Raw genomic sequence first — 11,841 nt, forward strand, 5'->3', positions numbered from 1 at the left:
CTAGTGGAAAAGTTATCAAGACAAAGAGAGAAAAGTAAATTGAGATGAGTGGTAGCAACTGGGAAGAGTTGATGAAGGTGTGGGGAAATTAAAATGTAGAATTAGTGTAAATGGATGTATGATGGTCAACACTAACTCAATGGGGTAGATGGCCTGTTTCCCTGCTATATGGCTTGATGTCTCTAAAATGCAGAATGAGCTCAAAGAAAATTAATGGCAGGAGACTCCATCAATTGGTTATCCCCATGATTTCACTGGTCTTACCCTATGAAAAATACTCACTTTTCCCTGTCCATATCCACCCCACCCCATCTGCAGATTAATATTTGTTTTCTTTTTGCTTCCTATTTCTGTTGAAGCGATTTTGATCGGAAACATGATCTCCAAGTTTGAGGAGATTTACTGTGTCACTGAAGACTAGCAAATTTCTACAGGTTTGTGGACAGCATTCTGCCTGGTTACTGTATGGAAGCTCCAGTGCATAGGATAGAAAGAGGCTGCATTACTGAGGACATTTTCAAGAGGTGGTATCTCAAGAAGGAATCATCCAACATTAAGGATCCTCATCCCCCAAGACATACCCTCTTCCCGTTACTGTTATCGGGGAGGAGGTACTGGAGCCCGAAGACCCACACTCAACATTTCAGAATCAGCTTCTTGCCCTCCACCATCAGATTTCTGACGGTCCATCAATACATGAGCGCTACTTCACTCTTCCTCTTTTGGACTTTTTATTTTATTTCCAGTTGCAAATCATAGTAATTTTTATTTCCTGCACTCTATTATTGCCACAAAACAAACAATTTCAGGACAAAGATTAATGCTAATAATTCCGATTTTCTGCTTCTCTTTCCACAGATTCTGACTGACCTGATGGGGGTGCTGCTAAAGTAGTTGCAAACACCATTGCAAGGACAAAATACCATTGCAGGGTATTCAAGGACAAAATGGAATGCACTGCTGTTCTCTGACAACTGACAGACAAACTAAGTTTATGCAGCCAGGGAATTAATTCAGGACAGTATGCATATTTCAGTCATGAAATGGCAAGTGACATTTTCCATGACCTGACCCCGTAAATAAAGTATTGCCATCATTTTGTGGTCAAATCTACTGAAAATTCAGAGCTGAATGAGACAGGGAGATCTAACAGGGTGACTGACAGCTCATTTTAACTAGTCGGCGCCTCTCCATACTTAGCTGCATGAATTATCAGTCCCCTTGGCTGGCATTTATAGATTAAATCACACAGGACCAGCTTTGGGCAGGCAGACATGGTAATCTTACCCTTTGAGCTGCATCTCAATATCAGCTCTCAAAGTACAAGTCGTATTTTTTTTTTCTCTTTCCAGATATTCAACAAAATTGTTTGGGGTAAGCTTAAAGGCATATCTGCACTTTTGCTTCCAGATGGCTGCAACTGGTGGTTCTGAGTTCTAATTCTGCTGCTAGAATGTTTTGTTAGATGCTCATCAAGGGCATTTTGCAGTCAATTTCAAAGGCATTGACCTCCAAACTGATCTCCATAAAATGGTCCTATTCAAATAGGCAGACATTATTATTTTACTTTCAGTGGTTGCTTCAACATTCTGTGCACTTCCACAATATTCTGGGTTTTACATGGTCAGTCAGGATAGAATGTACTGTTCTTGAAATGAGAGTAGGATGGCTTTACCGGAATGGTTACATTATGAGGAGTAACTGAGGAAACTAGTAATGTTTTTTCTGAAATTTAAAAGATATGGGATAGACTTTGTAATGGTTTTAAAGAGAACATACCTTGCTACTGGTTTAGGACTAGGGAGACTAATGCACAACAAATTGTGGCCAGGATTTTAAGCAGTGAAATCAAAAAACACTTACACTAAAAATAAGCTGGTGAAAATTTGGAAATATGTATCAGTTCAAATGGTGCTTGGATGCAAAATCATCAATCTGAAACTTGTTTCTCTCCCCACAGATGCTGTCTGATCTACTGAGTGTTTCCTGTGTTAACGTAGAACATTACCACACAGTAGAGCCCCTTGGTCCACAACGATGTGCTGACTTCTTTCAAGTTCAAAGTAAATGTATTATTAAAGTACATGTTGTATATGATTCATTTTTGTTCAGGAATTCACAATAAAGAAATACAATAGAATTTATGAAGGACTATACACTAACAAAGAAAACAAACTGTGCAAATGCTAAGTAAATAAATAATGCTGAGAACATGAGTTGTAGAGTTCTTGAAAATGAATCCATAGGTTGTGTTCAGTGTAGAGTTGTGCAGAGGGAAGTTGGGAGCCTGATTGTTGAAGGCTAATAATTGTTCCTGAACTTGATAGTATAGGACCTAAGGTTCCTGTATGTCCTTCTCAATGGAAAACATAGCCTGAATGCTAGAGGTCCTTGATGATTAATACTACTTTCTTGTGGCAGTGCTCCTTATAAATGTGCTCAGTTATGGGGAGGGCTTTTCCTGTGATTGACTGGTAGTATCTATCACCTCTTGTAGCCTTTTCCATTCTTAAGCACTGGTGTTTCCATACCATTCTATGATGCAACCAGTCAGGATACTTTCCACTGTGCATCTATAGATGTTTTTCAAAGTTTCAGATGACTTTGAATCTGCTCAAAGTTCTAAGAAAGTAAACACAGCCATGCTTTCTTTTTAATGGCACTACAAACCGACTCTAAGATCAATCTAACCTTTCCCACCCACACAGCACTCTGTATTTTTCTCTGTTTTAATTTCAGACTTCCAGTGTCACTGTCTTGGTAAAGCACTTGGAATGCTGTTCCACAAGTATGACTGATGCTTGGTCAATAGAGAGTTTTAAATCTGAGATTGATAGGCAGGCACTAATCAAAGTTAACACGCAATATGGGTCAAAGGCGGATTTCAGAAGTCAAATAACAGATCAGTTGTTGAATGGCATTACAGTGCCAGTAAGTGGGTGAGGTAGTTACTAAGCAACAAGGACCTATTCCTGTATTCTGATGATTCATATCTTTATTAAAGCTGCCTTCAATGTAGAAGTTATATTCTGATGTACTTCCTGGCCTAACCCAGGTTAATAATCTGAAGGAATGAGATCATTACCTACAATTAATCTTAAGCAAACTGCTTGCAAAATGACACCATTGCCCTAATCCTACTGTACAGAAGTGCTGGATTGAAGCTTCTGACATTCATTTGATCTCAGTCACAGTAAGATGTCCATGTGTGACTGCATTACAGAACTAAAGCAATATGCTCTCCTGCTGACACACAACAAAACTATTGAACATCTTCCAAATGCTGAAATCCTAAAAGTATCATTGGGAGGGCTCTGCCTTGAGATGATGCTTTCTCAGAGAAGTTTGGATGCTCCTCATGAGATTCCCCTCGATCATTGGAATCAAGGTGGGAGAAGCCTCAAAGCGTATATCAATGATTCTGGTAAAGATACTGGAGCTGTAGATGCACTGACCTTCGCCACCAAATTTTTGCATACGTACTCCTCATATGCCAACAACTTCACCTAAAAAATCTTTGAACTGCACAATCACTCAGATTCGCTGTACGTTCAGTGCAAAACCAAAGCTTTTTTAAGAATTGCCACACCAGACATTGAGCACACAGTCTGAAGGAGAGAATTCACCCATTGAGAAAGCACACATAAGTGCCCTTTAAGAGGAAATACACCAATACAACTCTGAAAAATCTGTCTTAATATTTATTATTCTTTAATAAAACCTAGTTTTAAAACATCTCACAATGAGCCACACACTGTTATTTCCATACTGAGGCTGTTATTTTGCAACACCTTCTTTGCAAAAGGCATAACTCTGCTCAGACCAAACACACCCTCATGTTACTCAACTTGTCCTGCTGTCATTTGCTGAATACAAGTCCTCAAGCTACGCAATTGGGATCAATGCTGATTTTCTGGACAAGAATCAAAGACTTTAATAATTACTTGCCCCAAGGTTTTCATTCACCAAAAACACCATTGTCATCAGTTCAAAGTTAATGTTCAATAGCTTCAACCTTATTACATGCTGGAAGAAACATTTTAGTGGTTATTTCTGACTGGTCATTAATATTTCTTTTAAATTTTCACTACTTTATCATTTATTGCTAGAGACACCTTATGTACAGACTCCTGTGCCAAGTGTCATGGATTAAATCACACAGGACCAGTAATAATCAATAAACATAGAATCATTCTATGTACATCACTTATCGTATGCATTTATATCTTTGTGCTTTTCATTAATGTGTTATTTATCTTGATATGATTTTTTTTCTGTTACATTGCATCCAGAGTAACAACTATTTCATTTTCCTTTACACTTGTGTACTGGAAATGACATTAAATAATCTTGAATCTCAAAGTTGTTTTACCCAGTTAGGATTTGGATTAATAACCAGTGAGTTGGTATGGTCGTAGAGAATATTGAACAATACATCCCAGAAGCAGGCTCATCAACTCATAATGACAAATGAAACTAAATCCCTCTGCCTACATGTACTAAATATCTCTTTATTCCTTGCATATTAATTTGTCTATTAAAAAGCATCTTAAATGCCACTATCATATTTGTTTCCACTACCACCCATGATATTGCATTCCAGGCACTCACCAATCCTTGTGAAAAACAAGAATCACAAGAGATTCTGTAGAATTCTGGAAATCTTGAACAATACACAACAAAATGCTGGAGGAACTCAGCAAGTCAGGCAGCAGTTGATTGTCAGGAATAAACATTCAACATTTTAGGAGACTGATGAAAGGTCTCGGCCCAAAATTTCAACTGTTTATTCCCCTTCATGGATATTGCCTGAAATGATGAGCTCCTCCAGTATTTTGTGTTGATTGCCTTATGTAAAAAAAAACCTGGCCCACATATCTCCTTTAAACTTTCCCACTTACACCTTAAATACAAGTCCTCTGATATTTGACCTTTCTAGTCGGATGCTGGAGAACAGACCCTAACACACACTTTAGTCACTGACAATACCAAGCAACTTCCACACCATCAGCCTTGAATTAACTCTCTTGCTTCTAGCATTCACTAAGATGAAGACAGACCAATCTGCTTTTATAAGGTCTCTTGAGATATATCAAAGTGCTTTCCATAAAATGAAGTGACTTGTGTGCACACAGTAGGATTCCACAAAAAAAGCATTCAAACACACAGACAGCACATCTGTTTTTGGCACTGTTGTTTTCATGATAGCACCTCCCAGTAAAACCAGCATGCAGAAAGTATTCCACAACTATCCAATTAAACATTTTCTCTCAGACAACCCAATGTACCCTGCTGTACCACATTGGACTAACAAGTACCTCTCTCAAGCTCAAGATTCTAGAGTGGGAACTTTAATCATAGGGTGGTATAAAAAGTTAGCATTCAAGCTGATGATGTTTGCTTTGAGTTAAAGACAATGAAAAATAACCTGAGATAGTTTATAAAGAGTAACTAGTTCAATATCATTTCTGGGATAGGTTTGAATTCGACCATTTTGAGTCCAAAGATATTCAACAAAATCATCTCTACTTATTTTCCTCTAGAGACACCCAGTGAACTCAAGCCAAGTCTATTCATTATGAACTCAAGATACAAGGTCAGTCCAAGCAAGCAGAAGACTGTTAGCATTGTGGACTGATGGCCCCTTAATTTCTGACAGCCCATTTCTATGTTTAATTGTGTTCTGCAAATGTTTCTCAACATCAGAGAGGTAAAGTCAACTGCAACAGATATTTTACTATTGCTGGTTTTTAATATCATTGCACAAGAAAAATTCTATTTAGAAAGTATCAAGCAGAAAATAATTCAAACTGCTTCACAAAGAATGACTGACAAGCACAGCATAGTCGCAGAAAAAGTAGCAGACCCTTTTGATGGGATTATTGTCACAGGAAGAGCTCCTTTCAGGATGAACTCTCTGCACACGTTGTCTTAGTATCTTTAAAACTCAAAATGTCAGGTGCCTTCCTAACGGCAAGCTTTCTGAATCTTTACTTATTGAGGTTTAAGGTGAATTCCCAAGTTAAGTTCAAGTGAAACTTTCCAAGACGATAGATAAAGAAATGGTACTAATCTCATCCATTGATGCTGGTTTCAAATCTAAGGTATCTGAGATAAAAAGAAAATAAACTGCTTTATCTAAAACATAAGATTATTTTTTGTATTTTTCAAAAATTGTATAATACAAATATTTAAGAATTTGCCATTTGGGATTTCTTTTTACAGATTATGGTGTGTGCCTGTGCCTGTACCTGTACTGTGTATTGAATTATCCCAAATCTGCTGTTCTGTTGTCAGCACCCAATGCATTTACTCTGAATAACCAGATACTGCTTCTGTTCTGCCCCTTCACCAAATGCTTGCTGCTGATTGATGAGAAGGTATGATTGACATATCATTGCATTAGGTAATGGTGCCCAGGGACTACTGTATCTGTTGAGGCATCTACCAATTACATCAAGAGATTGGATTGCTAAACTGCAATACACTGTGAACATTTGTTGCACCACTGCACCACATATACTTAGTGGCCACTTTATTAGATACATCTGCTATCTAATCAGCCAGTCATGTGGCAGCAACTCAATGCATAAAAGCATGCAGACACTGTCAAGAGGTTCAGTTGTTGTTCAGGCCAAACATCAGAATGGGGAAGAAATGTGATCTAAATGACTTTGACTATGGAATGATTGTTGGTGCTAGACAGGGTGGTCTGAGTATGTCAGAAATTGCTGATCATCCTGGATTTTCACACACAAGAATCTCTAAAGTTTATTGAGAATGGTGCAAAAATATAATGGTAAACAATAGTTCTGTGGGTGAAAATGCCTTGTTAATGGAAGAGGTCAGAGGAGAATGGCCAGACTGGTTCAAGCTGAAAGGAAGGCAATAGTAACAAATAATCACGCATTACAACAGTGGTGTGCAGAAGGGCATCTCTGAAAACACAACACATTGGACCTTGAAGTAGATGGGCTACAACACAAGACCACGCTGGGTTCCATCCCGTATCTAAAAAGAGGTGACCGAGTGTATATTGTAAAGAGGTTTAAATTATAGTGCAGATAAGGTTAAATCATATATGCACTAACACTGTGCCTCATTGCAATATCTACAGCAAAATTATAAAACTCAAAGTGCAGGTGCCAAAGCTTTCCAGAAATTTCACCCCTTTGTAATGAAGTGCAACTGCCTCTTCTGTGGTGATTAATTACCACCACTTAATACTGAGAAGCCCTGTGTATGCATTCAATGATAAACTAACAATTATTACGAATAAACTCTTCTCGAATTTCCAGCTGGGTACAGGTATCGATTTTAACCAACATTTCGATAACAAACTCATTGAAATGTCAGTTAAAATCAATACCTATACCCGGCTGGAAGCCTGAGAAGAGTTTATTCATCATATACACCAGGAAAACATGAGATCCTTTTTCTAACACATATTGTTGCTGTTAGGCTTCAAGAGGACGATGTGACTGTGTTCAGAATCCTAATATCATTGTAAACAATATGAGCTTAGATACACATAATCGGTGAAGATGGGGTCTGTTTACTTTTTCACACTTTCAATACTCTTTTCTCTCACTTCTCATGTTAGAGCACACATATTTTGTTACTCTTTGGTAATATTACATAAATAACAGGAGGGCTGTTATCCTGACCAGCTGCATTATGTTAAGGCGTGGCAATTGGAATACACCTGAGGAGTTACAGAGAGTAGTGGCCTCAGCCCAATGCATCACTTGCAAAACCCTCCCCACCATCAGAGTGACATTAACATAAGGCAAGAGGGCAACATCTATTATTAAAGACCCCACCATCCAGCGCATGCCATCTTTTTATAGCTACCATGGGGCAAGTGGTACAGAAGACTGAAGTCTCATACCACCAGGTTTGAACCATTCAGTTCTTGAACCAACCTGCACAACCCTAATCAGTAACTTAGTACAGCAACACTATGACTTACTTTGACGCTGACCACTTTGCACTACAGTGGAATTTTTGTTCTAAATGTGTTCTTTCCTGTGTCAATTTTTATAATTTGTGTTTTTCTTATGAATGTTGTCTCTTGGGCTACAGTATGTAAGCTGAAGCTGCAGTAAGTAAGTTTTCCATTGCACCCGCATACATGTACTTGACCATATAACAATAAATTCAACTTGACTAAAGCTGTTACAGGTGTTAATGGTGCTGGTTGAGAGAGGATGGGGTTGGCTCATTAACCACAGTTTTAAAATTTACTTTACTCATTCCTCTCTTCTCATTCATCTCCTTTGGTCTGCATTCCCATTATGAAATTCAGTGCTGTTATAAACATGAATATTTGAGTGACTATGCTTCATTTATTTTCCCTTCAGCTGCAGCCTCAGTTTCAGAAAATGTCCTTAATATACTGCAGTAGTCATGATGGTAAAACCCATTAGATTGTCACAGAATAGGAAGCCATTCAGCCCATCAAGTCTGTGCCTGCTTTTTGCTGAGAAATCCAGTCAGTTCCATTTCCCCATTCTGTTCTTTGGACCTGCAGTTAGATTTATCTTTTCAAATATTTATCCAATTCACTTTTGAAAACCACAGTTAAATGTACATCCATTACATTTTAGGCAGTGTACCTAAGTCACAATTATTCATGATGTAATAATTCTTCATACCACCCCTGAAACTTATAGCAATTAATTTTACAATCATATTGAACTGACTAATGTGATGCCCCTAGTTGGGAAGAGCACCAGTTTGGACAAAACTATACTAGACTTTGATGCCCATCCCTGGTGAATAGCCCCTCATTCACCTCAGAACCCACAAAAGCAGAGCGGAAGCAAGGAGAAGCAAGTACTGCCTTGGTAAAAGAAACAACATCATTGTCTAGGTTCGAATACAATACAGAGTAGTGGGAAGACAGAGGGAAAATGAGCTTCACCCCCATATGAAAGAAAATTGGACAACTTCATGAAGGCACCTTGCCTGGCATGTACAAGTTGAGCTGAAGAGCCTCTCTCTGTACTGTGTAATCCAATGGCTCTATTACCACACACAAACTTGATGCACCATCCATAATTTGACATTGTTGCATTTCTGACAACTAAACTGACAAATTCAGTTCTGTACCTGTTCTCAACTGTCCAAATGGTGAATAGCTTGCAGCATTACAGTTTATCATTTGTGAAATTAGCCGTACATAACTAATGCAGATGACAGACAAGTCCCACTAGTATGCCTTGCTGCACTTAATTGCCTGCTTCATTTTAAAAGTAAAAAAAAGCAAGTGGCAATTATAAAATTATGAAATTGACTCATTTAAAATGTGTTAATTTTTCTTTTATTAAGGTTGATTTGACAATGAGGAGGGGTTAAATATGTTGATGTATTCACCTTGCCATTTACCATTCAAACCCCATCCAGTAACAGCTATGTGGTGATTGGTGAATCTCTTTCTTTCAGGGATCTGCATTGTTTTGACGTGACTGCCAGGACAAGTGTCGAATCTGCAGATTCTCACAAAGGTCAAAAAGAAGGTGCTTGGCTTGGCAATTGGATGGTTTGGGACTTTCTCCGTAATACATCTTCCACATACTGACCAGTTTCTGGGTGAAAAAGTTGCCCTTAGGTTCAGTTAAATCTCTCCCCTATCACCTTAAATCTCTTCCTTCTAATTCCTGATTTCCCAACCTTGGGAAAAAGACTGCATCCATTAACCCTCCTTATGCACCTCAGAATGTTTCATGTTCTCCAGTGTTCATATGGCCAAGGAATAGAAGACAAGTCTTAGTCTGATGGCTGAAGGCCTGTCCTGAAATTGGAGGACTGCCTGTGTGCATAATGGGTGGCAGAAAGGAAAGAAGATTTTTTTTTGCTGTTTAATTGCTTGTCGTGTTTTGTTGTGCACCGTGTTGCTCTGCCGAGTATTGTGGGCATGCTATGTTGGCATCAGAATGCGTAGCGACACTTGTGGGCTGCCCCCAGCACATTCTTAGGTGTCCCTGTTCCTCTGTTCCCCACTCGGACCTTTCACTTCCTTTGATTTGCCCTGGTCCCCTTCTCCTTCCTTTTCTCCTATTGTCCACTCTCTTCTCCTATCAGATTCATGCTTCTCCTGCCCTTGACCTTTGCCACCCACCTGGCTTCTGCTATCACCTTCCAGCTAGCCTCTTACCCCTTCCCCCACCTTTTTATTCAGGCACCTTCGCCCTTCCCTTCCAGTCTTGAGGAAGGGTCTTGCCCCAAAATGTTGACTGTTAACTGATGGTCAGTACATGCTGGAAAGAACACTGTGAGAAAATGCCCAACCCTGACTCTGTTTTTGATGTGAGGACCCTTGACTCCATCCTACAGTAGGTGCTGTGGAGCAGCCTCACTACTATCCCTGTCTGATAAGAAGCTAAAAGAAAATGTCACGTGTTTAGTGAGAATCAACAAGAGCTCAAGTGCAGAACCTATCTCTACCATGGTCACATAGAGTTTAGAATGATGCTATTACAACTCAGGGCATCAGATTTCAGAGTTCAGTCCCAGTGTCCTTTGTAAGGAGTCTCTGTATGCCCTTGCCTTGGATTTTCCCTTGGTTTCCTCCCAAAGTCCAAAGATGTACCGGGTCAGGTAACTGGTCATTTATAACTGTCCCATGATTGAGTTAGGATTAAATTGGGGTGGTCAGAGGTCGCTGGGTGGTAAGGCTGGAAAGGCCTATTCCACACTGTATCTCTAAATAAATAAATAAACAAACAAATAAACAAACAAACAAACAGATAAGTAAAGAAATAGTTAAATAAATAAATAAAATGAAATTAACTCCTTCTCATCTTTGTACTGAAGAGGCATCCTTCTATTCTGAGGCTGTGCCATCTAGTCCTAGACTCCCCCACTTTATGAATCATCCACTCTATCTAGGCCTTTCAATATTTGATAGGTTTCAACGAGATACCCCCTCTTTCTTCTAAATTCCAGCAAGTACAGTGTCAGATCTATCTCATGCCCTTCATTTCTGGGATCATTCTCTTGAACCTCCTCCTCCTCCTTTGAGAACCTTTCCCATGCTTGTAAACTCTTTCTTAGATAAAGGTTCCAAAACTGTTCACAATACCCCAAGTATAGTCTGACTGATGCATTATAAAGCCTCATCACCATTCATTTGGGTTAAGAAACTTCTGAATTGGATCTCTTGGTGATTATCTTTCACAAATAATCTTCATTCATACTCTTCTCCACAAGCTGAAACTCAGTGGCTTGAACTTTGTGCTCTGATGTATGTGCTGAGTGCATTGTATGTTCAGTGAGCTTAGCACAAACTTGTTCCAATGAATCAGATTTAAAATAGAAAGTCACATGGTAAACGACTGTACCCTGTAGCACCTACAACAGCAGACAAACTTTGGCCTCTCTGCATCCAAACCCTTACAAAACTTTGTATAATTTAAAGATTTCTAAATTCACATGTCAGGCTGCATCTTGTCTTATACACTCAGTGTCCACTCCGTTAGGTACACCTGTACACCAGTTTGTTAATGCAAATATCTATTCAACCAATCATGTAGTAGCATCTCAATGCATGCAAACATGGTCAAGAGTTTCAGTGGTTCAGGCCAATCTTCAGAATGGGGAAGAAATATGATCTAAGTGACTTTGACTGTGGAATGGTTGTTGGTGCCAGATGGGGTGGTTTGAGTATCTCAGAAGCTGCTGATCTCCTTGGGTTTTCACGCAAAACAGTCTCTGGAGTTTACAGAGTACAGTGCAAAACACAACAAAAAATCCAGTGAATAGCAATTCTCTGGGTGAAAATGCCTCGTTAATGAGGGAGGTCTGAGGAAGAATGGTGAGTCTGGTTCAGGCTTTCAG

The 11,841-nt window shown here is 39.1% G+C and overlaps 1 protein-coding gene across 39 annotated transcripts in view; it reads right to left on the reverse strand.

The window, feature by feature from the left end:
• LOC132379214 (CUGBP Elav-like family member 4) overlaps positions 1-11,841 on the reverse strand; it is an 816,081-nt gene that overhangs the window by 9,038 nt on the left and 795,202 nt on the right. The window lies entirely within an intron of this gene.

The sequence above is a fragment of the Hypanus sabinus genome, chromosome 21, assembly GCF_030144855.1.
Source record: "Hypanus sabinus isolate sHypSab1 chromosome 21, sHypSab1.hap1, whole genome shotgun sequence".
NCBI classification, from domain to species: domain Eukaryota; kingdom Metazoa; phylum Chordata; class Chondrichthyes; order Myliobatiformes; family Dasyatidae; genus Hypanus; species Hypanus sabinus.